This window comes from Quercus robur, chromosome 9, assembly GCF_932294415.1.
Source record: "Quercus robur chromosome 9, dhQueRobu3.1, whole genome shotgun sequence".
Lineage (NCBI taxonomy): Eukaryota > Viridiplantae > Streptophyta > Magnoliopsida > Fagales > Fagaceae > Quercus > Quercus robur.
The window spans coordinates 23,040,586-23,057,813 of NC_065542.1; positions in this window are offsets into that span (position 1 = coordinate 23,040,586).

Genomic DNA, 17,228 nt, shown 5'->3' on the forward strand with positions numbered 1-17,228 from the left:
CCGATTATGGACACCATGTTCACACCTCGATCCATAGGTCAGGCCCATGTTGTCTTCTCGGCTAGGGTTTTTGATAGAGCGTGCCACAACTAATCAAATGCAAATTTTTAGTCAATTCAATTGCATGAGAAAAGTTAATTTAGAAAAAAAAAAATGTTATTATTTAAATTGTAATTAACAATTGCTAAAAAGTAAAATGTACTTGAAATCGTTGTAGTATTAACTTGTTAATTAAAAGAAAACTGCTACGTCAACAAAATTTTCACAATACTTTCACAAAAAATCTTAAGTAGCAAATTGTTACTAGTTTGCCTATCAATAACAAACAATAACAACCTTCCAGCTAATATTTATTGTGAAAGTATTGTGAACATAAAATTTATCTAATAAAATGTGACTATAGTAAGTTCCTCACCCAAAAAATAAAAATAATAATAAAGAACAAAAAAATATTAAAATCTGGGACATTGGGCTAACTTCAACTTCAAAATAAAAAATATATAAATAATCATAATTTCACATATAAACAATAAAGTAAAGTGATAGCATAAATTCCTTGTTTCTCTTTTCAAACCACTCTATCCTCCCAAAATTAGAGCTTTTGACTTCAAAACTCTGATCTATAGGATACGTTTTTAACTAGGTACACTTAATCATCTAAATATTTAACTTTTTTAGACACTTAAAATAAATATAATATAAAATTTACCCAGACCAATCTTGGAATTTCTTTTAAAAAACTGCACTTTAAAGTATAAAAACAATTGTGCAATAAAAATTGAAATTCCAAACTATTCAAGAGGTTGATTCTTATGTCCACACATAAGTCAACCACTCTTTAATAGTCTGTCAAGCTGTTCTTATCCTATATATCCCAGTATAAGGCAACTACCCTTTAATTGCTTGTCCATTCCTATACAAACTAGATCAGTATTATAACCAAATAATTATAATAATGTTTTGGAAATCTTATAGTTCATATAATTTTTTTCCCTCTAAATATTTTAGAAGGGCTGTTGCAGAAATGGCTTTGAGTGGACCAGCTCCCCTAAGGGAAAGCATAGGAGGAGGAGAACAAGTGGTGGCGCACTGGAGGGGCAGCTGAGACTATGCTCAAGTTCTACACAGATGATGCCCAATGTAGTTCTTGTCATGAGCATGAGCACCAGCTTCATAGGTCATAGCCTTTGTTGACGTACTTCATGTCAGGGGTAAACTGTACTTCGTGCATAGAGAGGCTTAGAACTTAGAAGGGTACTATAACAACAGGATACTAAGTCCAATGGTGTTAAACTTTGGGTTAAATGAATAAGGGGCTTGTTAATTGACGAAAGGTAGACTTCAATTTGTAAACCCTTCTAATGATTGAAACAACTGTAGTTTGTCTGTTTCTCTTACTTAGAAAGAAAAATAGGTTGCAGAAGGTGGTTAGTGGTTACATTTCTCTGAACTTCTTGTTTCAACACTCAAGCATTTAATTTTTAGATCTCCTAAAGAACAAGATATAGTCATTGGAAAACATTGCTGTTATATGGTTGGCAATCGTATGATTAGCATTGGAAAACTTCTGTGTGACATTTTGTGGTGGAACAGACACACAAATAAGGGTCTCAACTTAACTGATGAATTATCATATTCAGAAATTCACTTTTGCGGTTTCGCCGGTTGCCACTATGAAAAGAAATACTAAATAATTTAAACATTCTACCGGACAATAGAGTTTATTCAACTTCTACTTCTACCTACCTAACCCATGCAACATATATGATCTCTCTTCAACATCATAAAGGGAAAAGAACAGAAAAAGAAAAAAGCACCATACAGAAAACGTGTGGCCATTGAATCCATTTTTTCAATGCTCAAGTGCATATGGTTCCAAATTTTCCAGAGAGAACTCCCAGGCCAAGACTTGAAATACAAGCTTCCTCATTTTTATGTTCCATTGGCAATTGTATCGTATATTTTGCTTGGAATTTCTTCCTAGTTATTGAGATATAATGAAAAAGATTTTAGAGACTTTTCACGTTGGATCTTTCGTTTTTCTTGACTGGGAAAATGACAATCTTTCCACATCAAAACAGTCAAAAAGTAAGTCATCCATTATGTCAGATCCCTGTTTCTCTTTGTATTTAACAATGGAAATTGACCTCAGAGACTTACCAAATCTTAGATCCTGTAAAAGTGTAAGAAATTCCTGGGGAAGCTTTGATATACAATGGTATGGATATGTTTGCAATTTGTAAAACAAAGACCATGGCATTGTCTACCTTGAATAAGTTACTTTCCCCTGTTTCTCTAGTCGTATTGGCCATGTTACATTCCTCATTTGTTGCTGATTCTGTTTCTGTAAATAAAGAGGCAGAGACAGATGCTTTACTCAATTGGAAAGCCAGTCTTGAAAATGAAACCCAGCCACTCCTGTCTTCATGGACTCTACCTCCTAATAATGCAACCAATTCTTTTAATGATCAAAACACCAGCTCAATCCCATGCAGCTGGTTCAGCATTTCTTGCAGCCATGCAGGAAGTGTAATTAAATTAAAACTGACTAACACAGGCTTAAAAGGAATTTTCATTCTCATCTCTCCCTAATCTTGCATGTGTTGATCTTAGCATGAATGAACACTATGGTACAGTCCCTATTGAATTACTTACCTATCCAAGCTAATATATCTTGCTCTGCCCTCAATTCCTCAACAAGTAGGTCAATTAGAGTCTCTTAATAACCTTTTTTTTGTATGCCAACCATCTCAGTGGTCACATTCCCATTTCTTCAGGTAATTTAAGCAATTTAGATAATTAACTCTCTGGTTCTATTCCTCCAGAAATCGGGAAAGCTCCCCAATTTAGTTGAACTTGACATAAACAACAACATTCTAACAGGCCCAATCCCTTCTAGTATTGGAAACTTAGAATAGCTTACATTTTTGCATAAATACAACAATCAACCCTCAGCATATCAAGAAAAAACTCTAAGGCTACATTCCCCCAGAAATAGGAAATTCAAAATCCCTCATCTCTTTAAGACTTGAGAGAAATAATTTCCCTAGCTCAATTCCTACATCATTAGGTACACTCTGCAACCCAACTCTTTGGAAATATATCTGAAGATTTTGTTCTCTATAGAAACCTGCAGTACAATGATCTAAGTTACAACAGATTTTATGGTGAAATCTCTCACAATCGGAGTAGGTGTCCACAGCTAAGTACCTACAGATTGCTGGAAACAATATTAGTGGTGGCATACCCCTTGAAATCGGAAACTCCATTCAACTTCATGTGCTTGATCTTTCTTCTAATCACTTTAGTTGGGAAGCTACCAAATGAATTTGGGAAGTTGACTACTTTGTTGGCATTGATGTTAAATGGAAATCAACTTTCTGGAAATATACCTCCAGAGCTCGGATCATTAACAAATCTTGAGTATCTAGATCTGTCTATTAATAGATTTGACAAATCAATCCCCATAAATATAGGGAACCTTTTAAAACTAAACTATTTGAACATGAGAAACAAGAAGTTTAGCCATGACATTCCAGTTCAAATATGTAACTTAGCTCATTTGCCCTGGCTAGATCTAAGTCATAACTCACTCAAAGGAAAGATATCTTCACAAATTGGCAATTTCAAAGCTTAGAGATGTTGAACATCTCACACAATAACATTTTTGGTTTTATTCACATTGATTTTGAAGAAATGCGTTGGTTGTCATAAGTAGACAAATCCTATAATAAGTTGGAGGGTCCTCTTCCCAATAGCAAAGCATTTAAACAAGCTCACATAGAAGCACTACAAGGTAATAAAGGGTTGTGTGGAATTGTTACAGGATTGCAATCCTGTCTAGTAGGAAGACATATTTTGAAAGAGGGACACAATATCATTCTCTTAATCATTATCCCTTTTTTAGGAACACTTTCACTTGTATTGATATTTCTTAGAATTTTCTTCATTTTTCTTTGAAAATTGAAGCACCCTCATACAGACCAAACGCATAACATGGATGAAGAAAAAGTGTTTTCGATATCAACTTTTGATGGAGGAGCAATGTACAAGGAAATCATTGAAGTGACCTAGGGCTTTGATGCTTTGTTTTGCATTGGGAAGGGAGGACAAGGAATTGTCTATAAAGAAAATCTAACATCAGGAAACAAAGTCACGGTGAAAGAACTTAGATCCTTGCATGATGGTGGGATTGAATAGCAAAAAGAGTTCTTAAATGAGATAAGGACATTAACAGAAATCCGGAATCAAAATATTGTAAAACTGCATGGCTTTTGTTCACATTCACAATTCTCAATTTTGATTTACAAGTACCTTGAAAGGGGGATTGGCCACAATTTTGAGCAATTATGGAGGAGCAAAAGAATTGGATTGGAACAAGAGGGTGAATATCGTCAAAGGTGTAGCTCACGCTCTATCTTACATGGACCATGATTGGTCACCACTAATTTTTCAGAGGGACATATCAAGTAAAAATGTTTTGTTGGATTCAGAATATAAGGCTCATGTTTCAGACTTTGGCATAGCTAAGCTTCTTAATCAAGACTCATCCAATTGAACTTCACTTGCCGGCATATATGGTTATGTTGCACCAGGTAATGTACTTATTTGTTCAATCAATATAGAATATAGATCATATGTATACATTGCCATAATATTATGCTTTTTTGTAGAGATTGCCTATATGATGAAGATAACTGAGAAATGCAACGTGTTTAGCTTTGGAAATTTGGAATTGAAGTGATCAAAGGAAGGCATCCTAGCAAAATCATCTCCATCATATCTACTTCATCCGTGGAGGAGAAATTATTGTCGAAAGATTTGTTAGACCAATGCATTCCACCTCCCATGCTTTAGGCTGAGAATCAACTGATACTCATCATAAAGCTGGAAATTGAATGCTTACATGCTAATCCAGAATCTAGACCAACTACACTCATGGTCTCTCAGGTGTTATCAAGCCTAAGTGCACTTTCCTAGAGCCATCCACAGATTGACTAAGACAAGCAAGGATATGAATTATATGGGACACTAAATTTAGTCAAATTTAAGCAACTAAAGGAAATTGTTTGTTTAAGGTTATGTAATGCCTAGAATACTACTAGATCTTTAGTTGCAAGTATCCAACTTAATGTTTGATTGGCTATTTTATCAAATCTTCAAAAATAAAAAATTGTATTATAAAATACAATTTTTTTTTTGGGTATTTCAATTCTTAATCTCATATTTCTTTTCTCTCTAATTTAATTTCTCAAATTCTTCTTAAAAATATTTTGAGAAACTAAACTAATTTTTGGTTTTATTTATTTATTTAGATCAGACATGGCATTTTTTAGATGTCAAATTAATTTTTTATTATTATTATTTAGTAGTCATGTAAGCATCTAATGTGCTAACTATGTAATCTGTTAGCCACATAAACATTTTTCGTTATTGAGTTAATAATAGAGACTAAATTAACTGCAAGTTGAAAATAATATGGAATAAATTGACTACTACTAAAATGTAAAGATCAAATTAAATGTGACTCCAAAATGTAAGGACTAAAATAATATTTTCGCTTTCTTTTTTAAGTGAAAAATGAAAATAGTAAATGATACTTATAAGTATTTAGTCCCAAACTTTTTTAAAATGATTCCATTATTTTCTAACATTGTATAATTGATACAATATATTAGATTTTATAAATTAAACTACTTATATTTGTTATTTGAAAGTGTTTTAAATTTTGTAAGTTATTTTTAAATGAAACATAATATATTTTACATTCAATTATTATATAAGTTGAGATATTTTTTAAATAATGTAATATGTGATTAGAATTTGTCTAGTACTCCTCACAAATAATTCATCATCTATATGTCTTGAATGACTAAAGAGTTTAATAACATAAGAAAAATAAAATTTTATCAGGAACTTACTAACATTACACTAAGAATGTAACATAATTGTCAATGAAGTAACTAATCTTTCTACATAAACCTCTTCTTCGAAAGCATAACCAAAGTAGATTAAGATGGGTTGAAATGGACTGAATTATTCGGAATTGGATCAAATTGGACCGAATGGATCGAGGTGGGCCAAACTAAACCAAACTGAACTTAATGGATTGAAGTGGACCAAAGTTAATAGAACTAGACCGAAATACTTCACTGATGTGACTCAATATATAGGAGCACAAAAATAATAAATGTTACTTTTCAACTTTTAGATATTATACATAGATGTTTTGAGAACAAAACAACCTGTGTGGGTCCCCACCACTTTCCATCTAGTATGTTTTAAATCATTAGTTTTGTTATCGTATAATTGGTTTAACCAGCCGGTACTTAATTCACAATTCTGTTGCATAATCAACTTTGGTGGGATCTAAATCAGATTTCTCACAGCCTTTTAGGTGAGGGAGAAGTGAAGTTTCTAGAGCTGGATTCTCTTGCTTGTGTGAGCTTGCTTGAGCGGGCTATATGCGAGCAAGAGGTAACATCTCTAGTTGGGATAATTCTAAGCTTCTCTCATGACAGCTTTTTTGGACCAAGAATTTCAACCCAATTATCAATTACATTCTTACGAATATTTGCCGATTTAAATCTTAACATAACAGAAGGTAATAACATGAGTAATACTATAACTTTTCATAGCAATTAGCAAGTATATAGTTGCAGCTGGTAACACTCAGATTTATGGGTACTGTACATACAGGTACACATGTTTTTTTTAATGATTTTATTTATTTATTTTTTGAAGTAGGTAATATGTTTGGTTTGCTATTTTGGAATGCATTATAGATTTTGAAATGTAAAATAGAGATTTATAGGATCTATACTAATGACCTTAGGCATTTGTTTTAGAAACTTTAAATTTCGACTAACAATTTATATATATATATATATATATATATATATATATAAGGCCTATAAAAAAACCCAAGAAAAAAAAAAAAAAAAAAAAGCAATAGAATTATTCAGTTTGCACTTTGTGCTTCGCATATGTGCCTGGTGTGAAACTTAAAACTTTCATATAGATGAGGGTAAAAATTTTCGTCTTCCAGGTGTCATGCCATTAGAGAATCGAAGCCTCTAGGAAGAATGTACAGTGGACCGTGGAGAGTGGATTAGGATTGCTAACTTTTCTGCTTTTAATGAACAAATTGACCTAAAATTAAAATGAACCTTAGCATACAAATTCAAAGAAGGCAAGAAAAGGAAAAAAGAAGATGGCATCTGACGATTCTGACCTGCACATCAGAAATATGTATAAATGTTTTTTTTTTTTTTTTTTTTTTTTTTGAGGAACAAGAATATGTATAAATGTAAATGATAATATTGGAAGAAAAAAGTTCCGTAGTTTTGTGGCTTAATGCTCTTGGGGTTAATTTTATTGCGCACAAACATGAAAAGAAACAAAGAAGGCGAAATGAAATTTCACGCATGCACTTTGGAAATTCACAAAGAAATACCCAAACTTTTTATTAGTGAAGAATTTTGTTACAGGTGAGCGTGTCATTGCCCCATTAAGTTTCACAATATCTATTATTACAAGCTTTTCACGTTGATATACCGAAACACAGACACTATTACACTACTTTGTTAATTTCCAAAAAAAGTTTAAACTTTTTTTTTTTTTTTTTGGTGGAGAAAATACTAATTCCTAAACTCCATTACATCAATGAACACAAACTAATTAAGACACTCAGCTATAAATTTCGTAGTCTTATTTTCTCTATTCAATTATAGAGTAGGTTAGAAACATTATAGAGTTTAGAAATTACTACTCTTTCCGAAGATCACAATTCACAAATAAGCCATGGTGGTTGACATTAACAATGACTTAATCCGGGCACAAGATCCCTTAGTCGTGTTCCTAGCCGAAACATGGCTTGACAAAGTTAGGCTGGAGGAAATAAAAGTTCGATACAAATTTAAAGGGTTGATAGAAGTCTCAAGAATAAGTCGAGGAGGAGGGGTGGCTATTTTTTGGAAAGAGGAGTGTAATATCTCCCTGGACACATATTCCCCCAACCACATTGATGTGATCTTGAATAAAGGGTTGGAAGATGAATGGAGGTTTACTGGGTTTTATGGAGAGCCAGATACTAGAATTCGCAATGAGTCATGGGATAAATTGAGGAGATTAAAAAATAAATTCACCCTTCCATGGTTGTGTGTGGGCGATTTTAATGAAATTTTGAAGGCAGATGAAAAATTGGGTGGAAGGCTTAGGCCAATTAGACAAATGGTAGCTTTTAGGGAGGTTCTTGATGAATGCGAGTTTAAGGATTTGGGTTACGTGGGAGGGAAATACACGTGGTATAGAGGTTCTAGAGGGGGTAATACAATATGGGAAAGGCTTGATCGTGCAGTTGCTACTATTGATTGGATAGAAAAGTTTCCGGCAACAAAGGTTGTGCACTTAGAATGTGGTTTCTCGGATCATAAGCCACTGATCATCCTTCTAAAAGGGGTCCAAATGAAGCATAAAAAACCATGGAGGTTTGAGCATATGTGGTTGGAGGATGAGAGGTGTGGTGAGGTTGTGGATCTTGCTTGGAGGAGGGTTTTTCCAGGTAACCCGATGGTCCAAGTGGAAGGTAAAATAAAGGTGTGTCAGGCAAAGCTTAAACAGTGGAGCCGAACCTCCTTTGGAAATATTACCAATGCACTAAAAGAAAAGAAGCAGCAGCTATGGCAGGTAGAGCTGAGAGCAATTAGGGAGGGTACAATGGAAATGGTGAATCGGTTGAAATGGGATATAAATGGCTTGTTGATAAAGGAGGAAAAGATGTGGAAACAAAGGTCAAGGGCTTTGTGGTTACAAGAGGGTGATCAAAACACAAATTTTTTTCATAATAAGGCCTCACAGAGATGGAAGAGAAATAGAATTGAAGAATTGAAGAATGAGGCGAGAGTGGTGTGCACAAATGAGGAGGAGATATCAAGGATTTTGATAGATTACTACCAGAACCTTTTTACCTCGGCCTCACCATCAAACTTGGAAGAAGTTCTGATGACAGTCCCCACTGTTATTATGGAGGACCAAAATGCAATGTTAGATGCAGAGTTTGTCCAGGCAGAGGTGGAGGAAGCACTTCAACAAATGGCACCACTAAAGGCACCTGGACCAGATGGCTTACCTCCTTTGTTCTACCAAAAATTTTGGCCATCTATTGGTGAGGATGTATCAAAGGCAGTCCTCAATTGCCTAAACTCAGGTTCAATCCCTTCTTCCATTAATCGTACTTTTATAACTTTAATCCCAAAAGTTAAAAGTCCATCTGTAGTATCAGAATTCCGCCCTATTTCTCTATGTAATGTTATTTATAAAATTGTATCTAAGGTTGCTGCAAATAGGCTCAAAAAAGTCCTACCTCTTATTATTTCTGACTCACAGAGTGCTTTCCAGTCTAATAAAGCTATTTTAGATAACATTCTGGTGGCTTTTGAGTTGCTCCACCATATGAAGACTCAAAAGTCTAAGAAAGCAGGCTTTATGACCCTCAAGTTGGACATGAGCAAGGCGTATAACAGGGTGGAATAGCTTTTTCTGATGGAAATTATGAGGAAGATGGGGTTTTGTGATAGGTGGCTGAAGCTCATTCATGAGTGCATTAGCACGGTGTCCTACTCCATATTGGTAAATGGGGAACCTAAGGGTGAAATTTTCCCTTCTAGGGGAATTCGCCAAGGGGACCCATTGTCACCATACTTGTTCTTATTATGCTCGGAAGGGTTAAATCGAATGATTCAAAAGGCTGCAAGGGACGACAGTATCAGAGGCTTTTCATTATGCAAAAATGGGCCAAAGATTACTCACCTATTTTTTGCAGATGATAGCTTATTATTTTGCCGTGCAAGGAAGGAAGATATACAAGCCATCCAAAACATCCTAACTAGCTATGAGCATGCATCAGACCAGAAAATAAACCGGGAGAAGACAACACTTTTCTTTAGTAAAGCTGTGTCCAATGACATGAAGAGAGAAATCATGGATCTATTAGGGGTTGCAGAAATAAAGGAATATGAGAAGTACCTTGGGCTACCTGCTGTTGTGGGGAAAAATAAAAAGGCGAGCTTAAACTACATTAAGGAAAGGGTGTGGGCGAAGCTTCAAGGGTGGAAGGAGAAACTTTTATCTCAAGCGGGGAGAGAAGTCTTACTAAAAGCAGTGGTTCAAGCGATCCCTACATTTGCAATGACTTGCTTCAAATTGCCGATGGGTTTATGCAAAGAGATTGAAATGCAAATAAGAAAATTTTGGTGGGGAGAGCGAGGTGGACAGCGGAAAATCCATTGGAAAAGTTGGAAAATCTTGTGCAAATCAAAAGTGGAGGGGGGAATGGGATTCAAAGATTTGGTTAGATTTAATGAAGCTATGCTCACTAAACAAATTTGGAGATTACAAACTGAAAAGGAGTCCCTTTTGTACAAGGTTTTCAGCACCAAGTATTTCCCCTCAGGATCGGTTTTTGAAGCAAGATGCTCCACGGGTTCCTTTGCCTGGCAAAGCTTGCTCAAAGCTAGGCATGTTATTAAAAAAGGAATGATGTGGAGAGTGGGAGATGGCACGTAGATTAGGGTGTTCCATGATAAATGGATTCTTGGATGCTTCCCGAATGGAGCTGTACCACGCACACCAGGCTCTGAGGATGATTCTACTGTTTCCTCACTCATTAATCCGACCACAATGGAGTGGAATGAGGAGCAAATTGACTTAATAGTTGCACCTTTATTGGCTCAGCAAATTAAAGCCATTCCATTATGTAAATCGGTGATGAGGGACTACTTAGTGTGGCCACGAACTAGGGACGGAAATTACTCAGTGAAGACGGGATATCAGTTATTGGAAGAGCTTGAAAACAGAGGAGAAGCGTCGGGGTCAAACAGTAGCAATCTGAGAAGTTTTTGGAAGGGAATTTGGAAGATGAGGATCCCAAACAAAATCAAAAACTTCTGCTGGCGAGCTTGTACCGAGTCCTTACCAACTTTGGCGAACCTCCATCGACGAAATGTGGTAAACTCTCCTGTGTGCAACAGTTGCGGCTTCAACAGAGAAACCGTGTTGCATGCAATATGGGAATGTGTCCAAAGTCAGTGTTGTTGGGGTCGTGGATTTAATAGCGTGAAACAAACTCAGATGTTTGTGTATATGCATGAAAAAAGAACTGAATTCAACTTTTTTTTTTTTTTTGGTTATAATACATGTTGCTAATTTTTTTTTTTTTTTTTATCATGATTAGATGGATTAGATAAAAAATTTGAGAAAGATTAGATTACACTATGTTGCTGCATTTTTTTTAATATATATAAATGTTTTCTCTTACATGTAGTATAGTAATTAAATAAGGATTAGATGGATCAGATGAAGAATTTGAATTGTAATTAAATTAAGATATTTATCAACTTAGAAATTATAGGAGAAGAAAAATTATATATTTTATTATAATACATGTTGCTGTTTTTTTTTTTTTTTTTAATAATACACGTTGATACCTTTATTTATATATATAAATGTTTTCTTTTATGTGTAGTATAGTAATAAAATAAGAATTAAATGGGTCAGATGAAGCATTTGAATTATAATTAAATTAAGATATTTATCAACTTAGAAATTATAGGAAAGAAAAATTATATATTTTTAAAAAAATCTAAAAAAAATTCTGCAATATGGTGCAGCCACTTGGCTTAATCACGGCTTCTAAACCCAACTTTTATTATATACTATATGATTTTCAAAATGGTTCTTTATTTTTTCAATTTTTTTTTTATTTTTTAATTTTGGCCCTTAAATTTGATTTTGTTCATATACCCTCTTATCTATTTTTGTTAGTAAATTTGGTCCATCGCCATATAAATGACGTCCCCTAAGACATGTACGTCCTCCGTATAAATCTATTTATGCTAGTAACTTGACAATTAAATATCACATAAGTACTGTATATTAAGATAAGTCTCTATTAGTACTCTAACCATTAAGGGCCAAATAAGTATTGTTCATTAAGAGATGTCACCCATATAATCACCAAATTACTAATGAAAATCAACAAGAAGGTCAATATGAGAATAGAATCACACATAATGGCCAAAATGAATATTTTCAAATATAAAAGGTCAAAATAAAAACTTTTTTTTTTATACAAGATAAAAATTTTACTCTAACCTAATCTATAAGTATATATGCTTGTGAAGTTCCTTCTTAGAAACTTGAACCACAATCATTACCCCTCACACCCCACAAGTACTTATATTTGTGAAATAACTACCGCATCAAAGGTATGTGGCAGAAAATAAAATAACATAAACTTAAAGCCAAATATGTAAAATAAAAACTTTTTTTTTTATACAAGATAAAAATTATACTCTAACCTAATCTAAATATATATGCTTGTGAAACTCCCTCTTGAAAACTTGAACCCTACCCCTTACCTCTTACACCCCACAAGTACTTATACTTGTGGAATAACTACCGCATCAAAGGTGTGCAGCAGAAAAGAAAATAACGTAAACTTAAGGCCAAATATGTACTTTAGTCTAACTAATAGATAACTACTACCTTAATTAATATTGGAGTGATCTTAGAGAATTATTCACTATTTCATTTTTTTCTTTTTTGAAAAATAAGACCATGCATTCAATAAATCAACAGTAACTTCTGTCAAACATTACAAAATTGGCAGCATCACTGTGATTACAAGCTTTCCACGCCGACATACTTGGAGTCTATGGACTATGAACGCATTCACTTTAGATATATTAGTGCGTTTGGCGTTTGCCCAACCAAGAAAAAGTTCGTTTTTTCAAAATTAAAAAATAAATAAATAAATAAGAAAAAGTTTTTTTTTTCCTTCCCTTTTTAAGCCTTTTGAGTTTTTTGGCTGGTTCTACACCCAGAAATTACTATTTTCAACAGATTTCACAAGGTTAACTGATTTCCAAACATCGCAAAACCTACCATCAACTTCATAGTTTTATTTTATTTCTTCGAATAAATGACTTTGCAAATTGAAAGTAACAGACACATTTGTAGATATTAGTAGAGTCTGCAAATAATTGTAACTGACATAATGGTGGTTTAAATTTTACAATGAAAAGGGATACCTAAATATGATATTGATACTCACCGGAATCAACCTGCTAACGTATTTCAAAGGGAAGGTTTCCAGGGAATTATGCTTTATAATTAGAAAAATGATATGTCCATAACATTTTCACAACATTTTTACTGATAGAATTATGTGCCCTCAAAAACAATACTATGCATTTTTATTTGATGATAAAATTCTATTTTCACATTCATAACTTTTATAGGTATATTTCATTATTTAAATGTGGCATGTGATGTCACCTCTGTAAGAAAAATCATGTTAATGGTTAAGGAACCAAAGACAGGGAGTAATGATTTTTCATATATTATTAAATTGTTCTAGGCTGTGGATATTAATTGAATATTACCACTGAAACCTACACTTGTTGTGCTGCTATATGATAGGATGATTTACTCCATCATTGAAGTAGTGACTTTAAGCAAACAAGTGAGTATAATGTAACAAGTACATACACTGAATTGGATCCGATCAAGGACACCTTATGGAGTGATCATTGTTAATTAAAAGGTTGTTTTATCACAATTTTTCTATTGTCCTCAAACATGAGGGGTTTGTGTATATTTATTTATTATGCACATAATTTTGACAGTGTCAACTGGTGATGCCAATTTTAAAGGTTACATACAGACACGTTGGGTTATGTATGTAATGAGTAAAATATATAAATGCTCAACAATAAATCCACCAGTCTCTAAAGAAGATAGTATATTTAGTTGATTTTCATATTGAAGTTGGACTCAAAACAAAACCGGCCGGTGACATTTTTCAAAAATGTTTTTCATATATATATAATATTGTGTGTGTATATATATATATATATATATATATATATATTCAAAGAGTTTTTTAAAAATATTTTGGAGTCCAATAGAAATTATGAAATCAAGAAATTAAGGGTCACATAAGTTAGGAACATGACAATGATATTTATCCAGTCCTAGTGGCTTGTGGGAATATAGTATGGTGGAAAGACATAGATATAAAATTGTATGAAATGGGACCTCATTTGTAACTCTCTAATCTTCAGGAGTCAATTGCAATGTGTTAATGGACATTATTGCAATATGTAGAAGTTCAGATATTTTCTTAATATGGTTGAGAAAATTAAGAAATATTTTTGGAAAGTGTTTCAAGATAAGTCAATAATGTTCAAAAAGATTATTGATAAAATCCTACGGCTGAAGATTAGGATCCCTAAGGATCCCACGTCCAATCTCTCTCTAGGGTTTTAGAAGTCTACTATAAAATAAGATTTTATAATATCATATTTAGTGGTTGGCCATCAGAACTATTGTGTGATACTGCAGTTTTCTGAAAACTCAAAAGAAATAGAGAGAGAGACGTAAATACCTTGGGAGGCAACACGCTTGGGTTGCTAAGAGAGGTACGTAATTTTGTTCTATTTAGAATCCATGATTGTATGGTACAACGATCTTTAAATGAAAATATGATTTTTGTTTTATATTGCTTCCACAAAAGTTATCATTTAAAACAAATTTTAAGTGGCAGGTTGTTACTGGTCGTTATTGTTGGGGTAAAAAAAGAATCTTAGTGTTAGGTTCAAATTTGAACAAATAACAACTAACTATTTATGATTTGTTGTGAAAATGTTATAAAAATATTGTGGACGTAGCATCTCTTAATCCACAGTGATTTGACTTTAAATGAGAATCAATAACTGAAAGTTAGGAGGACAAAATGTGCCTGTTTTGCTCATGGGTGGCCGATGTGGCGCCGGAAACGTAAATTTGATTTGAACAAAAATATTTCGCGGGCTTCTCTTCTTCTCTGCAAACATAACAAGAAATTGCACCGGGATTATGATATTCCTCATGGAAGCTGTCTTAGCATCCATGTTTTTTGGCTGGAAGATGTACCAATTAACACTTCAAATACTATTTATGTGATATATACGCTTCGAAAAGCGTACCATATATTGTCTGATCTTTCAGTCAATTAAAAGCAAAAAAGACGGTTAGAAAAGCAAGTCAATACGCGCTATCTCGTACTACTTCTTACACAAATTACTTTACGACATTAATTTTCTCCACCGGTGCAATTTCATGGTTCGGAAAAAAATTTCAGCCCCCACCACCACCAACCGTGAAATTTCATGGTCTCTTCATGTCCTATTTTAAATTGATGCGATAAAATTTTCACCTTAAAAATACATCGCACCCCCATGGCTTGAATTTATGCGCGCCCTAGAATCCATTTTGTACGATGTTTTTTAAATTAATTAAAGTAATTTATTTTCAGAAAATTATATGAACATTGGACATTATCTATGGTCAATGAGAATCCCATATTTTTGGGTTATATTAGGTTTTCCAATTGAAATCAAGCATTTGGTTGTTTTGAATTTAATTATTCTTGAACAAGATAACACTATCAATTGTTAGAATTTTTTTTTTTTGGAGAAACGATTGTTACGATTTAAATATTCTATTTTATGTAAGCGTTATACGGCAGTGGATCAAAACTAGCCTTGTAATAGTCTTTAAGGTCTATAGGTATGTCAAGATAAGTGCTCAAAGTTTCGGTTTTCAATGTGCAAGAACAAAAATTTGATTCATTTTGACTGATCAAGAACTTACATTTTCGACAAATTGAACTACGATTATGCATATTTAGACTTTTAGCCTGTCAACCCACTACGTGATTAGGGTTTGGTTCCTACTTGGTCTACTATATAAGTAAAACCTAATGCATATTTTTTTTAGACTTTGGAGCTGCTATTTTTAGATCTAAAAGTTTTGAGCCTACTGGTCACAAAGTTACTACCAATGTTCATTCTTATACATTCTAAACTGGTGGATCTAAAGTTGTTGCAAACAGATTATCAAAGGTGCTGGATCTAAATCTTCAAGGGGATATTGAAGTCGTAGATTGGAGGTTCATGTTGCACCAAGTTGCTATCAAAGAAGTTTGTGGATCTCAAACCTCAGTTTGGTAAGTGTAGTTAAGTTTATGAAAAATAGGTTTATTCAGTCCATGAACTTTTATTTGAAAGTGGATATTATGGGCAGACCCAGGAGGGCTTAAGGGAGCCCAAGCCGCCCCTGACCTTAAGAAAAAAAAATTACTAGGCATATATTTTTATCATTTTTATAGTTTTGGCTCCCTCTTCCAAAACCATAGGTCCCACTCCTCTCCAATCAGCCTAGCCCAACTAGCAGCCTCATAACCCAAAAAAAAAAAAAAAAAAAAAAAAAAAAAAAACCTTAAAAAACCTATTAGCTCAATAGTTACAAACCATACTCAAAAGAAAAAAAAACGAGAGAGAGAGAGAGAGAGAGAGAGAGTCATGAGTTAGTAGATATGAGAGAGATTAAGAGAGTGAGACTCACATCACTACCACACCGTCCACACTAACCCACGCAAGACTCACCTCCCTGTCACTAACCCACACCACGTGCAACTTAGTCAATCAACCTAGTCCCATAGACACACCACGCGGCACACATACCTCCACTTGTCGACAACCGCTTGATCTGCCCACCCCACCTCTGACGCCAACCATTACAACTCCCGGCATCCATCCTGAATCCTAATTTTCCTATTTCAAGTTTTTTTTTTCTCTCCTTCAACTTCAAAACCTAACATTGATATGAATTTTCTCCCTCTCCAATCCATATGTTCATAATGTTTGTGAATCTATGATGGTAGTTCTTGTTCTTTTTTTTTTTTTTTTTTTTTTTTTTTTTTTTTTGCTGAAGGTGATTGTGAATTTAATTTGAATATGTGATTCATGATTGTATTTGGAAATCTCTATCTTCGAGACTATTAATTGATTTTGTACCTGTTGAGAGTGTGAGCTGGTGAGTTGTGATTTGTGAATAAAGTTTTACTATATAGAGAGAGTCAGAGAGAGTAGAGTTGTAGATAATATATAATAATGTTTGGCGTTTGACACTTTGAACGTTTTTTGGTAGTGGGGCAGCAATAGGGATGAGGCAATAGATAGAGGGGTAAAAATTGAAAATTAGGAAAAGTGTGTGTAAGTGTGTTAGTAGTGCATTATAAATTCATAGTTTTTTAATTATTATTTTTTTCTTATACTCCAGCCCCCTAGCATGAAATCCAAATTTCGTCCTTAGTGGATTTGTTTACCTAGGGATTAATAACT